The sequence below is a fragment of the Elephas maximus genome, chromosome 15, assembly GCF_024166365.1.
Source record: "Elephas maximus indicus isolate mEleMax1 chromosome 15, mEleMax1 primary haplotype, whole genome shotgun sequence".
Classification (NCBI taxonomy): Eukaryota; Metazoa; Chordata; class Mammalia; order Proboscidea; family Elephantidae; genus Elephas; species Elephas maximus.
Window position 1 is genome coordinate 10,259,546 of NC_064833.1, and position 17,335 is coordinate 10,276,880.

Below are 17,335 nucleotides of genomic sequence, written 5' to 3' on the forward strand. Positions count from 1 at the left end.
TGCCACTGAGCCAGCTCACAGCAACCCCATGCGTGTCAGGGTTGAACTGTAATCTATAGGGTTTTCAATGGTTAATTTTTTCAAAAGCAGATTGCCAGGGTTTTCTTCGGAGATGCCTCTGGGTACCCTCGAAGCTCCAAACTTTCAACCTGACTGCATTAACCCTTTGGACCACCCAGGTGCTCCCACTCCACCATCTCCTTCCTGGCAGTGGGCAGAGACCCCACACTCAGAGCAGCACATGGTCTGACTTTTATTGAGCACTTATTATATGCTGAGTAGGGTTCTAATGGCTTTACCTGTATGAATTCACTTAATCATCCCAAGTACCTTATAAGATAGACACTGTTATTAAGTCCATTTTTACAGATGAGGAAACCAAGGTTCAGGGTTACAGAAGCTGCGAGATTTAATAACTAAAGCTCACACCTCAGTGAGCGGCAGCACCGACAAACCAAGAACTCTGACCCTGGGTCCCTGGTCTGAAGCCTTATACTATATATATACTATATACTTATACTATATATATATACTATATATATATTTTTTTTTTTTTATATATATAGTACAGCGGCTCTCTGATGAGGGAGTGGGCGCCAGCGCTCTCTCCCCTTCCATTGCAAAAGGCTGACCTCTTCTCCTGGGGCAATGGAAACTGGAAAAATTAACTGACCTCTAGTGCAGGCACAGTGGTTAAGGGCTCCACTGCTAACCTAGAAGTCCGCTGTTCGAACCCACCAGCCCTTCCGCGGGAGAACGATGTGACAGTCTGCTTTGGTAAAGATTACAGCCTCGAAAACTCTGTGAGGCAGTTCTACTCTGTCCTATAGGGTCGCTGTGAATCGGATTCGACTTGATGACAATAGGTTTGGTTTGTTTTTTTTAAGCCAAACTGTGCCTCTTAAGATTTTCCAGCAAAGATGCGAAAGAGTTAAAGTCCCAGCAAGGGAATACGAGCTGTAAAACCAGATTTTTAAAAAATGTCTCTTAAATCTTGTGTCCAGCGTTCAGCCATTAAGTGACCGCCATTCAACCATTCAGCGAAATAAGTCTCAACCGTCCCCACTCCCTCCATCATAAAGAGGGAGTGTGAAATAACTGCAAATCTGACTCTCTCACACCTAGGCCCTAGCCCCAGGCTTCCGCGGGGCTGGCCTGGGCGCCAGCCTCTGCTCCTGGACCGCGCTGCAGCCTCTGCACCTGGAAGGAAAAAACCAGCAGCGGCGGGCGGGCCTGGGTGGGGGCCGGGCCGCGGTGCCGGCTCTGAGGCTCTGAACCGCGAGGCGCGCGGGCCCTCGCCTGTCCTCAGCGGCACCCCAGCCCCGCTGCGCTCCTCCCTCATCCTCCCCAAATCCCACCTCGAGTCCCGCGCCCTTAGAGGAAGTCGGTGGCTCTGCCCGGTCGCCGGCAGGAGGAATCAGCCCCTTGTCGCCCTCGTGGACGCGACTCGGGCTCTCTGGGCACCGTCTCGTCCTCTCGCTGCGCGCTAGTCCCTCGTCCCCGGGACTGACCCCCCGAGCCTCCGGGCCACCTGGCTGCTCTTCCCAGCCCTGCTGGGCTGCGGCGGCTGTCCCGGCGCGGGGAGCCGAGGAGCTGTCGGCGCGGGGAGCGGCGGAGCTGTCCCCGCAGAGCTCCTTTCGCGGCAGCGGTCGGTCCCGGCGCCGCCACCGCCGCCTCCGGCGTCCCCAGCCTGGCCTGCGCCAAGCGGCCGCGGTCCACGTGGCTCGGCTGCGCTATATTCCGCTCGCAGGAAGCCGGAGCCCGGAAAACCGAGCTGAACCCGGAAAGCCGAGCTGAGCCAGGGCGCAGGGGGGCCGGCTGAGGGCGCGGGCCCAGGGGCGGGCGTTGGGCGGAGGAAGAGGAGGGCCCGCGCGGGAGGTTCGGCCCAGCTCGGGCGCGCCCTGCCCGGCCCGCAGCCCCGCCCTCCCTCCCTTTACACCAGGGGGACGGTGCTCCCGAGGCCGCTCCCCGCCTCCTCCCGCCCCGCGCGTCCCCTGCCCTGGTCTCCGCCGCCGGAGCCCCACTATGCCAGACAGTTTCTACACTTTGCAAAGACAAAGAGCTGGAGAGCAGAGGGAGGAGGAAGAGGAGGACGGAGAGGAAGAGGAAGAGGAGGAAGAGGCGCTGTGAGCTGGGAAGGGGGCGCGTGTGCGGGACACCCCCTTTTTATTCTCCGAATCTCTCCTCCCCAAAGCCCAGGAAACTCCAGCGTGTCTCCCACCGTGGTGAGTAAGGGCTCGAGTCGAGCCTGGCGCGGGGTACCCCGGGTGCGGGGATACCCGGGGTGCGCGGGGGTTGGCGTCCGCCAGAGTTGGGTCTCGGGCAGTCCCCTGCGTGTTCTACGAGTGGAGGGGTGATTGCCCCGACCCAGGAACAGAAGTGGTGGGGAAGGGACTGGGAGGGTGTGCTCCTGGAGGCGGGACTGATGACCCTGACACCAGATGCCAGGAGGAAGACACTCGTAGGGAGACCCCCGCCTTAGCCGCGGCGACCACCGGAGTCTTTGGGAGAGGAAGGGGCTCAGAGACTAGGCTTGGGTTCAGGGGTTCAGTGCTTACTGGAGAAGGTGCCAGGAGCACAACGGGGAGCCTGTGCTTCATCGGGGCAGCAGTCCCTGGGGTGGCCCCTGTGACACTGCACCGGGCCCCGGGCTGGGATCTCTTGGGTCGGAGCCGCGGGAGGCAGGAGCCGCCAAGGGGGCCATCCGGGGAGGAGACCCCGCGCGGCGTCGGGGCTCGGGCTCACTTCGAGGAGCGGGGATTCGGTGCCCGGACGCCGCGGAGGCGCCCCGAGGCCGCCGGTGATACTGGGGAGCGGCCGTGGGATGGAATCCGAATCGAGGTTCCAAATCCGCTGCGAGCAGGCGCAGACCGGGGAGGTGGCATTCCGCCTCCAGGACGCCTCCAGCCAGCGCCGCTCTGGGTCCGGGGAGAAGTTGGCGCCCTGGACCGGGCACCCGGACGCAACGTGGTGGACAGTGTGGGGCTCTTGAGGAGTCCAAGGGGAGCACGGCAGGGGTGGTGCTGGTGGCAACTCGAAACTCCGAGTCTGCCCCAACCCTGTTAGGCACCGCAGCTGTGGCAAAATAATCTGACACAAGTTAGCAACTCGTCTGCGTCTTGGATGTGTGACCTGAGCCGGGCAGGGGCTGTCCCCTCTGGGAGAGCACAGAGGTAGGGGAGAGCGGGGACACTGGGGCAGGGCGCTGGGACTGGGCAAGGCCAGATTCGGAACCGGAACCGTGGTGTAACTTTGAGCTCCTGGCTTCACTCCGCCTGAGTGTGTGAGCGTGACCTTGCCCGAGGAAGCGGGCTGAACTTGAGAAGGGGCTGAGGCTTAGCCTTGGCCAGGCACAGATAGGTCCGGGCGCGCTTAGCCCTGCCCTACTGTCAGGCCCTCCCGTGTCTCAATCATCTGGGCTCTCTTCATTGCCTGGACCCCTGAGTCTCTCCTCCCTCCTACCCGAGGGTCCCAGTTGGCGCCTCTGACGTGTGGCGGGGGGGGGGGGGGCTCTGGGAGACAGGACGTGTGCACTCCTTGAAAACACGAGTGAGCGAGGGCTGGGGTGGTCACTGCGTCTCTCGGGCTAGGAGTGTCCCGCAGTGGGAGACAGCCAGGACCCTGAGGGCATGACCTCCTCGCCGCGTCCTCACTTCAGGCATCTGGCCCGCTTTCAAGTGCCATCCTCCAGGTCCCCCCTCGCCTCTCCCGACTCATCTCTCTCGGGTCCCCACGCCCGCGTTTTGGCCGAGATGGTTCCCCAGGGAGACAGCAAGTCCCCCCACTCCCACCCGCTGCTGAATGTGTGTCCGTGTGCCTGTGTGCTCGCCCCGGGGGAAGGAGATGCGGGGGAGCTAGTGTGTCCAGAGGTCGCCACCGCTCCCAGCACTCACCCGCTGCTGACTCATAGCGACCCTACAGGGCAGACTAGAACTGCCCCATAGGGTTTCCAAAGCCATAAATCTTTATGGAAGCTGACTGCCACATCTTTCTCCTGCTGAGCTGCCGATGAATTCGAACTGCCTACCTTTCGGTTAGCTTCCAAGCGCTTAAGCACTGCGCCACCGGGGCTCCTCAGCCTAGGATTTAGTAGGCGCTTTTTTTTAAGCTGTGTTTGTAGTAAAGGCCCATGTGACTGAAGGCATTGACTATCCAGGTCATTCTCTTCTCCACTTCCTGTGCCTAGTTCTACTGTTGAATTCACATTTATCTGCCCAGTGAAGCCTTTTTGGCTTCTAGACATGCGTTGAGCACCTGCTACGCGCCCAGCTCTAAGCTGGGCTTGTTCCTGGAAGCTGAAGGCAGAGCCCCTGGTTTTCCCCTCCGGAGCTGCCTGAGAGCGTCCTGAGCCTCGGAAAAGACGAGGTGCACTGCCCCCTGCTGGCACCTACGGGAACTGCCACTGGGCTCAAAGCTGGGAAAGGGGCACCAGCGACAGGGTGCCTGGGACCCCTGGCTGCACATCCCTGCACCCCTCTTTCTGCTCCTACACTGCCGGCCATTTTCTGAAATCCCGCGGATGGCTGAAAAGACCATCAGGAGTTCAATCTTCTGTGCCTCCTGCACCTGCTCAGATCTGGGTGCAGGGTGGGGACTTTACTGTCTCTAACCTGTCTCTCTCTGGCTTTGGGCGTGAGACTTAACCACTCAGAGCCTCGCCTCCATATCTGTAAAATGGGATCATTCTAGCCAGTTAACAGTTGCCGCGGAGCCGATCCCCGACTCACGGCGGATCCCAGGTGTGTCAAGGTAGAACTGTGCCCCTAGGGTTTTCAGTGGCTGGTTTTCTGAAAGTAGAGCACCAGACTTTCTTCTGAAGTGCCTCTGGGTGGATTTGAACTTCTGACATTTTGGTTAACAGCTGAGAGTGTGTTAACTGTTCGCACCACCCAGGGACCAGAGTCATTCTTAAAAAAAAAAAACCAGTGCCGCCGAGTGGATTCGGACTCTTAGTACCTCAAAAATACAATGCATAAAGATTACATATAATATGCATTTACACATAAGTGTGTATATGTTTATATATGTGGATATATATACACACATTCAGACACATGAGATAGATTGGGGTGTGTGTGTACATATGTGTAGATATATAAAAAAATCTATATATATGTATTGAAGAGATAAGATGTATCTTAGCTTCAAGGGCTGGGGAAAGGAGTTCCATCATACAGTTTTACTGAATAAATAAATGAAAGGGTCACCTTTTACCAATCCCACAAGCTCGGGAGTTTGCTGTCCCTCATTTTGCTGGATCCATATTAGCTGTCCTGTTGGGCAAGCAGGGCCCGGGCCTGAGCTAGTCTTCGCCTCACCTCACTGGCTGGAGCATGCCCTGCCCCAACCCCAGGGAAAAAAACACGAAGTGTTGCCAGAAGCGATGGCAGGGGTGTGGATCTGCCCTTCTGCAACAGCTCTGCACCAGCAAACAGAAGCCATAACCTTCTTGGTAGCTGTACCCGGCGCTGTGTTCCGCTGGGAGGCTCAGGCTGGGCATGTCTTTGGCCTGGCTCACTAGCACCCCTCTTGAAGTCTGGGACCATCACAGAATTGGCTCTTGCTGATAAAGGAGCCCTGTCCCTGAGGTATGGTGGGGTGGGTCCATCTGTGGATAGGGCAGTGAGGGATCTGTTGAGGTCCTGGATCTGGGGTGCAGTGGTGCTCTGGTTGGGTTGGTCTCTGTTTCCTTTCTCCACCAATCAGCCCTCCACGCCAGGACACTACACTGTAGGCAAGTTTCAGGCAGCCCCCAGGACTGGGCCTCTGGGATGTGTGACTTTTTGGACCTCCTGGTCAGTTAACCTTGCTTGAGTCAGTTCCTGGGTAGAAGGCTGCTGACTCAGAGGCTTTGTATTTGGACAGAGCTTTGCTTGGTGGAGTCTTAACCTTAACCCGCACCTCAGGCCCCCTCCCAAACCACAAAAAGCAACCAAGGAATAGAAAAATAAAATCCACCATTCATCTTGTCCTTACACTGCTTTCCAGTCAGCTCCACACACACACATTCCACAGACCGATGGAAGAGCTGGTCTAGTCACAGAGAATTCTAGAATAAGCCTTACATTAAAAAAAAAAAAAATTTTTTTTTTTTTGCTGTTGAGTCAGTTCTGATTTACGGCAACACCACGTGTGTTATAGTAGAGCTGTGCTCTGTAGGGCTCGCAGTGGTTGTAATCTTGTGCAATCTGTCTTGGAACAAGTACAGCCAGAATGCTCCTTGGAAGCGAGGATGTCGAGGCTTCGTCTCACATACTTTGAACATGTTGTCAGGAGGGACCAGTAAGGATGGTGCAGGACTGGTTAGCATTTTGTTCTGTTGTATATAGGGTTGCTATGATTCAGAACGGACTAATAATAACAACAATCTTGTGGAAAGTAGATGACCAGGCCTTTATGCCGAGGCACCTCTGGGTGGATTCAAACTACCAACCTTTTGATTAATGGCCAAGCACTTAACCATTTGCACCACCCAGGGACTTCAAACAACTGTGTTCTGTTGTGGACCTGTGGTGGGACTTTCAGGGCATGTCCCACAGAGCTGGAGCCTGAGAGCTCGCTCCTGCTGGAGAAGCTCAGACCTGTGCACCAGAGGGAGCTTCCGTCTAGCCCTGGTGCCAAGGCTCCATTGCTTTGCAACTTGGCACTCCAAGTCTTTGGGCTCTAGGTCTCAGTTTCCCTCTCTGAAAAATGAGAGGCATAGAGTCCTGCTGACAATCGTCTTGGGTTATAAAGCCTTTCTTTTGTAAGATAGCCCCCACCTCACTTACTTTTGCTCCTGCTCTGCCCTCAGACCCTCCGTGAAGGACAGATATCCCTGACCCGGGAAGACTATGCTGTTCCCACCTATGCCAAGGGCGTCTCCACTCTCACCCAAAGAGTGTGCCAGGGCCTTGCAGAGCCCACACTCAACTGGCCTAAGGCGTTCTCCAGCAACTCTCAGCATTGGGCATTCAGAGATGGCCTAGAAGTTTCAGGCCCTGGGGTCTGAAACCTGTTAGAGCTGAGGCTGCATCTGTGGAAACTACCAAATGATGCACCTTATAAACAGGAACTACGGTCGCCTCAAAAGGGCTGGCCTTGTTCCTCATCTCGGAGTTGAAAATGACCTTAGAGAGCATTTTGCTCAAAAAACACAAATGCTGAGGCTCAGAGGGGAAGTCCTAGGGACTGTTGGTGGCAAGCTGGCTAGACCACTGAGCTCATCAACTCCAGATGAGTTAACCCTCTGTGCACCCCCTTCCCCAGACTCACACACTTGTCTATACGCTTAAGTCTCTGTTGCCTTATTAAAAAGCCAACATAGCCTTGGGAATGTTGGGGATTTTATTGCTTGTTTTGCTGGTTGGATTGTCTTGGTTTCAGCTGAATCAACATTTATTAGGTGGCTACTAACTAAAAGGTTGGTGGTTCAAACCCACCCAGCAGTGCTGGGGAAGAAAGGCCTGGTGATCTGCTTCCATAAAGATTACAGTCAAGACCACCCTATGGAGCCGCTGTACGCTGTAACACGTGGGGTCACCGTGAGCCGGAAGTGACTTGATGTCAGTGGATTCTGTAACATTCTAAGCACCATGCAAGTTGCTGGAGATAGAGAGATGGAAGAGGATGTGGCCCTTTCTTCTTGCCCTTGCAGAGGTCCCAGTGCTGGGGTGGTGGTGGGGTACATGGGACACAGAGTTACACTGCAGTACGGTTTGTACGAGAATAGAAATATGCATGAGTAGGATTGGAACAGAGAAGGGAATGGCTTCCTCTGCCTTGAGGAACCCAGGGATGAATTCACGGAGACAAAACTTGAGCAACTTCGGGCATTCGTCTGAATATAAGTCAGATTGCAGGAGAGCAGAGGTGTGTTCTTGAATGCCTAGAATTGATAGCTAATCGAAGTGGCTTTCAATCTGTGTGTGCAAGAAAAATAAAATAAGAGATTGGCCGTAAATCCGTACTGTGTGGTTCTGAAGAGGTGAGGAACTAGGACTTTTAGGGCGTCAGTGCTTTGCCCCCTGTTCCTTCAGTGTGTCCCAAGCTCTAGTTTGTTTATGTGGGATTAACCTGGTGGCCCAGGCACAGTGCAGGTCCCTCAACTCTGTGACCCTCCAAGGGTTAGGAGCCTCAGGACAGCTGTGTGTAACAGAGAGACTCGCTGCTTTGCTTTTGCTTTAAAAATGAAATTTAATGCTTAACTTTAATACTTTGTCTTTATGGTTAAGCACGTGACTACTAGCCAAAAGGTTGTCAGTTCGAACCCACCCAGAGCTGCTTCAGAAGAAAGATCTGGCGATCTGCTTCCAAAAGGTCACACGACCTTGAAAATCCTGTGGAGCGCAGCTCTACTCTACACATGCAGTCACCAGGGATCTGAACCAACTTGCAGTGCAATGGGTTGCTTTTAGACGGCCCTTCTCACCATGGTCTTTTAACGCTCACCCAAGTGATTGAGTACCAAAACCAAATCAAACCAAACCCATTACTATTGAATCTCTTCCAACTCGTAGCAGTGAGCGCTACAGGACAGAGTAGAACTGCCCCGCAGGGTTTCCAAGGAGCAGCTGGTGGATTCAAACTGCCAACCTTGTCTTTAGCAGCTGAGCTCCCAACCACTGAGCCACCAAGGCTTCGAGTGATTGGGTAGGACTATACAAATGAAGTAATTGTGGCCCACAAAGGGGATTGGATAGCTTGCTAAGAATGCAAATAAAGTTCATGGCACCCATTTCAGCGCGGGACCGTGCAAACAGGGTATAGATAACAACAACAACAAAAAACCAGTGCTGTTGAGTCACTTCTGACCCACAGCAACCCTATAGGACAGAGTAGAACTGCCTCATAGGGTTTCCAAGGAGCGGCTGGTAGATTCAAACTGCCAGCCTTTTGGTTAGCAGCCATAGCTTGCCAGAGCTCTTAATCACCATGCCACAAGGGCTCCAAATAAGGTATATGGAAACCTAATGAAGAGATTGGTCAGTTTTGCCATCCGACTAGGCTTAAACTGAGTCATCCCAGAAGTGGGAACGAGAGTACCTCACCACCACCAAGAAAGAGGAGGCAGGAGTGGAGTGCGTCCTTTGGACTCGGGATTCCTGCGATGAGAAGTTCCTGGAACCAGGAGACAGAGAGAGAGCAGTAACACTGGAGATGATGGGAAGTGGCGGCAGAGAAGTGGTGGCAGCAGAGGCAGCGTTGGGCTCCTGGGTCCACAGAGCGAAAAAGCTGAGTGCTTTTGGGCAGGAGGTTTGCTAGCAGAATGGGGGTTTCCGGGCACTTGGTGGGGCTAGGTTTGCCGACCCACAGAGCAAGAAAGCTGAGCAATTTCGGGATGAGGCTTACGGGCAGAGTGGGGTGCCTTGGGACACTTACTGGTAGAGCTAAGAGTTTTGTAACACTTGCCCAACCAGGGCGGAGGCCAAGGGCCAGAGAGAGGCCTGCCCGTGGGCACAGCTGAGAAGAAGCTGTCCTGATGGAGAGCTGTGTCCTGAGCATCCCCGAACCTGAGCCGTAACCTGTTAAAAAAAAAATTACTTCCCTAATATTATAAGTATAACTGTAAGTATTGTCTGTGAATTCTGTGGCCATTGCAACAAATTCTCAAACCTAGCAGAGAAGTAGAGAGTGCCGTGGAGAGATGTTTGGTGTCAGAATTGGTATAAAGGACTGGCAAGAGGAGATATGTCTGACCTCCATCTCATAGCAGTCAGCCTGGGGCTGTTGATCTTGGTTCTCCTCTGCTTTGTGAAGTTAGAGCAGACCAGACTCTGCCACCACGCCATTTTTACACAACTTGACGGCAACTATCCACAACAGTAATTGATCTCAGATTTCAATAGCTGATTCAGGAGGAGGTCAAAAAGCATGGCAGGTGGTGTGCTGGAGAAAGTGGGTCAAGTTTGCCGGAGGTCGCTGCCATCGTGTTGCTGTGTGAGTTCCAGCAAGCCCCTTTGCCTCCACGAGCCAGGTTTGAGATGCTGTGAGGCAATTATCCCCTGTGACTCAGGGCCAGTGTGAGGACTAGAGGAGAGCCCCCTGGGAGCACCTGGCATGGGGCCTAGCTCCTGCAGCCTCTCAGTATTCCAGCTAAGAGTCTATGCGAGCAGGTCGTAAGAGGAGGTGCTTGCATGGGACACAGCATCAGAACAGGGCATATGGGAAATGAAAGAGTTGGCTGAAGGTGGAAAGTTCTGGAAAGCTTACAGAAAACACTTAAAATACAAAGCTGGTTTCAATGTTAACATGGTTCGTGAGTTACACCCCTGGAAGGAGCAAAGTGGAGTGACAGTGTTGGAGTAGCGTGGTTGCCTTGTTCCTATGGATTCTATAAAGCCTTCAGAGTTTCTTTTTCCCTGGGCTGTGACACTGAGAATGACCAATTTGCCAGAGCTGTGGCCTTGGAAGGAGCAGGGACATCTAGGGAGGGAGCTGGTGGAGGGTGCTTAGTGCCATGAGCCTTTGTCTGCTCGGTAGAGCCCATTGAGTGTAGCTTGGGTGGTCAGCAGGGGTGAGATCCGTGTCAAAGTCGAAGGTGCCTAAGGATTCAGTACATTGTGGTTAACACCTTGGACAACTGTCTTGGTCATCTAGTGCTGTTATAACAGAAGTACCACAAGTGGATAGCTTCAACAAACAGAAAGTTATATTCTTAGAGTCTAGTAGGCTAGAAGTCTAAATTCAGGGCATCAGCTCCAGTGGAAAGCTCAAACTGGCACACACATTTTTGGGGGACATTATTCAATCCACACAATGACCTTCTAGAGAGAGGGCTCTGGCGTCAGGAAGTACCCTGGAGAGGCAAAGGAACCCAGGCAGGGAAACCACTGGCCTAGGACTCAGAACTCCTGGGTCCTGGTCCTGGTCCCATCACACTTGTTCCTGGGAGGGGCCCTGGGTGAGTGGTTTAACCTTAGTGCCTTCCTGTCCTGGAGGTGGCGCTGTTAATCCCCACTCAGCCTCTGTCACAGGACAGTTGTAGGACCCACAAGGTGAGGCATCATCAGAACATGCCTTATTGTAACAGTTTTAGTAATATCTCCTTCTTATAGGGTTTGGCGTGTGCCAAGGACCGTGTCAAGCATCTTAGATGTTGTATCCTTCTGGATCTCAGCAAAAACATATCACGCTCAAGTTGAGTGGACAGTTTAATTAAGGGAGTAGTTACAGAGGTGGGAAACCAGCAAGGATGCTGCAGGACCTGGGCCCAGTTACCACCCTGGAAGAGGGAAGAGGGGAGGGGAGGTAAAGGAGGGGTGGGAAGCAGAGGAGAGGCAAAGGAGGGATCGGGTAGAGAAACCTGGAGAGTGTAGCAATAGGAGCTGAGTGGGGCCAACTGGCAGGGAAGGAGCCAGGAGGATAAATGCTACCACCTTGTTCTCTTCCCGCTGCCCTCCATAACCCCAGTGCCAGCAAGGACTGAGCCCTGGGCTCATTGGTACCACCTCCTGAGAACAAGGCAGGGAGGAGACGGACTTCAAGCGGATCTGGAGGGTGGATGGAGGCAATCATGCATACACCGGCCCTCTCCTTTGATTCTGTAACAGCCACGAGGGAGATATCTCAGGATTTCCAATTGGAAGGTGAGGAACCTGTGGCACAGCCATGCTGTCACCCTTGCCTAAGGTCACACAGGTGATGGAAGAACCAGGAGTGGAAGCCAGAAACCCTGACAGAGCCCAGGATTTAACCCATTGTGCTCCATCGCCCCTAGTAAAATAAAAGCACCAGGTGTAAGATATTATTCTAAAACCCAAACCCGTTGCCGTCCAGCTGATTCCCACTCCTAGCGATCCTATAGGACAGGGTAGAACTGCCCCATAGGGTTTCCAAGGAGCGGCTGGAGGATTCGAACTGCTGACCTTTTGGTTAGCAGCCGAACTCTTAAGCACTGCACCACCAGGGCTGCACATATATGTGTACGTGTGTGTGTGTGTGTGTGTGTATACTTCTGCAAATACATTGACTGATTCCTTCTCTACAATAAATGGAATCTATTTAACGAGGTATGATTCTGGAGCCCTTGAGGGAACATAAAATACGAGTTAAAAATCACTTAAAATAATTCAGAGAAGTTGAGAAGAAAAGAGCATTAGTTCTAAATTATTTGGCAGAATTAGAAAGAGAGTTACAAATGATTTTTGGAAAGTCCACATTTGGGTGTGCAAAGAAAGTCCTTTCTTTAAATTTTACCAAACACTTAAAAAAAAAAAACAAAAACTTAAGCCCGAATAGATAGCCTTGTAGTAGATTTTACTACATTAAAAAAGAAAAAAAACCCATTTGAGTCCACATTGAACTAGTAGATTGGGGCGGCGCAAAAGTCCCCTCTCGCATTTTTACTCAGCAGGAGCACTTGTGAAAAACCCAACCGAAAAAACCAAAGCAAACCCCGCTACTTCTCTAACTGAGAGCTTGGAACGGCTCCAAACTCTCGTTTCTTGCTCAAAAAGCTTAAAACAACTCCACGTGAAAGACAAAATCCATCTAATTGGGCATTTACCTTTTCAGAAATAAAAGGCTCAGTGGAAAGAAAAGAGAGACAAAAAAATGCTCTTTCCTTGGAAGACTAGACTGGAGCCCAAAATAAATCCTCTGAAGTTGTTTGGCCAAGTGGTAAAGGCCTCCACTCTCCTGCCTCCCTGTCGTGTGTATTGCCGCCGTAATAACTGCAGGGCTCTCCCGGGGCCTGAGCGCTAAATCAAGGACCTCAGCACTCAGGGCCATTCACATCCACAGTCGTGACCCTACTTGGCCCTCACTCGAAGGATTCTGCTTCCTGGAGGGGATCAGAGTTCTTCCCCTTTGTAGATGAAGATGCAGACCCATGGGGCAAAGTGCCTTAGTGAAGGTCACAAGGCCTTAGTGAAGGTCACAAGTTAGCGCAGCTGGGGGTAACTACTGGGAAAGGAATAGCCTGTAGCCTTGTTGCATATCTTCCTTTACTCACCCTTTCAGGGCCCCCTCCACCCTTCCCACCCTGAACTGTACAGATGAAGAAACTGAGGCTTAGGAAAGGGACCTGGTCAACACCAGGCCATGTGGCTGAGGAGCAGTAATCCAGACCTCTAACCCCAGTTGATGGAGCCCTGGCTGATATAAAAAGTTAAGTACTGGGCTAGTTATGGAAAGGTTGGTGGTTTGAACTCACCCAGAGGTGCCTTGGAATAAAGGCCTGGCCATCTGCTTTGGAAAGGTCACAACCATGAAAACCCTATGCAGCACAGTTGTACTCTGACACATGGGGTTGCTGTGGGTTGGAATTGACTTGATGGCAACTGGTTTGGTTTTTTGTTTTTGGAACCCTGGTTGAACACCTCCATTCATCCCAATACACTTCTCTCTCCACCTTCCCCCATTCTCTCTTACTGTCCACTTGGCTGGCCCTGAGAACAGTGGCAAAGAAACATAAATGTCAGCCTCAGATCCTACTTAGATCCCGGAGTTCACTTATGGTTGTCGTTGTTGTCAGGTGCTGTCGAGTTGGCTCCGACTAAGAGTGACCCCACGTATACAACAGAACGAAACACTGCCGGGTCCTGCACCATCCTCACAATCATTGTTATGATTGAGCCCATCGTTGCAGCTGCTGTGACAATCCATCTCGCTGAGGATCTTCCTGTTTTTCACTGACCCTCTACTTTACCCAGCACGATGTTTTTCTCCAGGGACTGGTCCCCCCGATAACTTGTCCAGAGTATGTGAGATGTAGTCTTGCCATCCTTGCTTCTAAGGAGCATTCTGGCTGTATTTCTTCCAGCTTATGGAGCCAAACCTTTATCGTAATGATAATAACCACCACAACTACTGATCACAATAGTTGTTAGCATTAAGTTGCCAAAGAGCTTAGCCACCACAGCAGAGACTCAGTGGAGGGGTCAAGGTAAGGTAGCCGAGGACCAAGGCACCCAGGTTCTGATAATGAGACCCAGGTATGCAAGATCACAGTGGAATCTCCACAAACGACCTGTTGACAGATAGCTCAGAGACATTTAGTTAATGTGCCTGCTGTTGTTTTTTTTTTTTTAGTTATTTTGTGTGTAAATTGCTTTCTCACTTGGAAGGGGGAGTCACCTAGCAGACAGAGTCAAACTCAGGGAACAACGACATCAATAGGATTTATGGGACAGAGGAGGAGGGAGAAAAAAGCTACAAATAGTCTGGGAACCGTGAATCTTTTTTTTTGTTTTTAATTTTTTTTTTTTTTTATTGTACTTTAGATGAAGGTTTACAGAACAAGCTGGCTTATCATTAAACAGTTAATACACATATTGCTTTATGACATTGGTTAACAACCTCACAACAGTACACATTGTTTTATGAAATTGGTTAACAACCTCACGACACGTCAACACTCTCCCTTATCAACCTTGGGTTCCCTATTTACAGCTCTCCTGTTCCGTCCTTGCCCCTGGGCTGGCATGCCCCTTTAGTCTCATTTTGTTTTACAGGACTATCTAATCTTTGGCTGAAGAGTGAACCTCAGGAGTGATTTCATTACTGAGCTAAAAGGGTGTCCAGGGCCCATACTCTCAGGGTTTCTCCAGTCTCTGTCAGGCCAGTAAGTTTGGCCTTTTTTTGTGAGTTAGAATTTTGTTCTGCATTTTTCTCCAGCTCTGTCTGGGACCCCGTATTGTGATCCCTGTCAGAGCAGTCAGTGGTGGTAGCTGGGCACCATCTAGTTGTGCCAGACTCAGTCTGGCGGAGGCTGTGGTACTTGTGGTCCATTAGCCCCAGACGCTACTCACCAAAGTAAAATGCAGAACATTTTCTTTATAAACTATGTTCTGCCAGTTAAACTGGATGTGGGAACTGTGAATCTTGCTGCTGTGTTTTCTGGGGGTTAACTGATTAACTGGCAGTGAGCAAAGCTGTCACTCTGAACAGTCTATCCCTCAGGAGGGTTTCAAGGAAAATAATTCATGGATTTTCCAGAAAACCTCCAGAGATGAACTGTGGAGTGTGCACGATCAGTGTCTCTGTGCTGGTGTCTGCCCAGGTCCTACCATCAGCACCTCCTCTGAGCTAGGCCAGGTGTGCATTCAAATTTCTCATCCCTTTTAATCCTCGTCTTTACAATAGCCCTGCAGAGTTGGTGTTTTTGCTGTTTTTCCTAATCCCGTTTTACAGATGTGGAAACTGAGGCTTAGAAAGGTTAAGTCACTTGCCCAAGGTTATATAGCTAGAAAGTGGCAGAGCTGGGATTCGTAATTGCTTCATTTGTGTCCAAAACCCAAAATCTCAGATACCATGATATGTAGTTCCCAGAGTCATCCTCTATGCAGGGGTGGAGTACCCAATAAGCGAGGTATGCATGGGCTGACTTGTGCTTACTTACTAATCTGTAGTGAACAATTTCACATCACTGTAAGTAAGCACAAGTCAGCCTGTGCATACCTGGCTTATTGGATACTCCATCCTTGTCAGGGATTGTAAATTTGAAAAGAGGCTTTGACTGTGCAGGAAGGTGCTGTGGGGTCGGGAGAGAGACAGACGCCAGCCATACCTAAAAGCCGAATCTTCGATGTGGTGAAAAAATGTGAAATTGTTCATGACAGATGATCTGGTAAGCAAGGTAGGCACTGCACTTACCTTGCCGATTGGATAATCCATCCCTGCCTATATATCTCTAGGTCAGTAGAGACTGTGGGGGGATGGGGTAGCTTCCTTAAGAGGTTCAGCTATGAAACGTCACATTGGGTATCTACCCCCAAGGCCAGCCCATGAGGAGTGTACGGAATGGAAGCGTGGCCCACCGGCCCATGTCTTCTAGTGATGATGACCCCAAATTCTGTGATTCTTGACTTTTTCTCCAGTTGCTGCTTCTGAAGTCTTATACCAGCACCCTTGTCCTCCTAAAGGCTGAGGCTCAAAGCCTTCACCCTGATTTACCACTTTGGGCTAGTTCTGTGGCTCTAGTAGCCTCCTCACAACTAGACCAATAAACAACATTATGATAAATGGCGAAGAGGGTGAAATGGTAAATGATTTCATTCTACCTGACTCAGTGATCAGTGCCCACGGGTGCAGCAGTCAAGAAATGAAATGACAGATTGCATTGGGCAAATCTATTGCAAAAACCTCTTTAAAGTGTTAACAAGCAAAGATGTCCCTTTGAGAATTAAGGTGCGCCTGACTCAAGCCATGGTCTTTCAGCTGCCTTGTATGCGTGTGAAAGCCAGACAGTGAAAAAGGAAGGTTGGAGGAGAAATGACACCTTTGAACTGTGGCGTTGGCGAAGAGTGTTGAATATATCACGGACTGCCGGAAGAACGAGCAAATATGTCTTGGTGGAAGTACAACCAGAATGCTCCTTAGAAATGAGCATGGTGAGACTTTGTCTCACTTACTTTGGCGATGTCATCAGGAAAGACTGATCGCTAAAAAAGGGCAACATACTTGGTAAAGTAGAGGGTCAATGAAAATGAGGGAAACCCTCAATGAGATGGGTTGACACAGTGGCTGCAACAATGGGCTCAAACCTGCCGATTGTGAGGATGGCGCAGGACCAGGCAACGTTTTGCTCTGTTGAACCCGGGCTTTCCATGAGTCAGAGCTGATTCAATGGCAGCTAACAACAGTCTGGCTTCAGTTTTAGATCTGCATGTTGACTCTGTATTGCTGATTGTAATCACTCCTCCTTTGGATTGTGGACATAAATTGAATTCAGAGAGCCCCACGGTGCCTGGGGATTGAGGAAGGATGGCAAACCCACCAGGGGGCTGGAGACGGGACTGGGAGCAGATGGGTTAGTACAAAGTTTGTAATCGGGCATGTAAATTTACCCAAATCCCTAGATAGGTGTGTCTTGGGACCACCTGCGTAAAGTAAAACAAATAGTAAAAGTCACTGTTGCAGGGTTGGAAAATTCCCTTTAATAACAGCTTCGCAGTGGAGAGAAAGGTCTGCTGTTCTTGTTACTTGAAAGCCCTGTTAATCCTACCACCTGGTGGAGAGATTGATGAATAAAGACTGTTGCTTGGGAAACATATTAGCTGCCACAAACAACAATGTCTTTGTGGGGTGCTCTTCTGGAGCTTTCTAAAGCGTAATCTTAAATTTTAAAATTCAGTCTTTTGAGCAAAAAGGAAATTAAAACGAAAGGCAGAGATTTGGCAGACAGCAAGCCTGAGCTCCCTTCAACCACCTGATAGAAACTTTAAATGAAAAGTATGCCTTTCCTAACGGTTTGAAGAGTTGGTTTCGGCATAAGGCCTGGTGCTATTTTTCTGTCTCTGGCTTATGACATGGAACAAAGTGAGCTAAGCAGACATGATCTATGAACTATATTGTTGTTGTTAGCCGGGGCCAGTCAGCCTCTGACTCATGCCGACGCGTTGCACAGCGGAGT

The 17,335-nt window shown here is 51.0% G+C and overlaps 1 protein-coding gene across 2 annotated transcripts in view; it reads left to right on the plus strand.

Moving 5' to 3' along the window:
- The first annotated feature begins 1,932 nt into the window (after positions 1–1,932).
- Positions 1,933–17,335, plus strand: part of ST3GAL1 (ST3 beta-galactoside alpha-2,3-sialyltransferase 1) — a 104,318-nt gene continuing 88,915 nt past the window's right edge. For both annotated transcript variants that reach the window (XM_049853565.1, XM_049853566.1), the window contains exon 1: positions 1,933–2,225. The gene's annotated coding sequence lies outside the window, so the exon portion shown is untranslated. The remainder of the gene's footprint in view (positions 2,226–17,335) is intronic.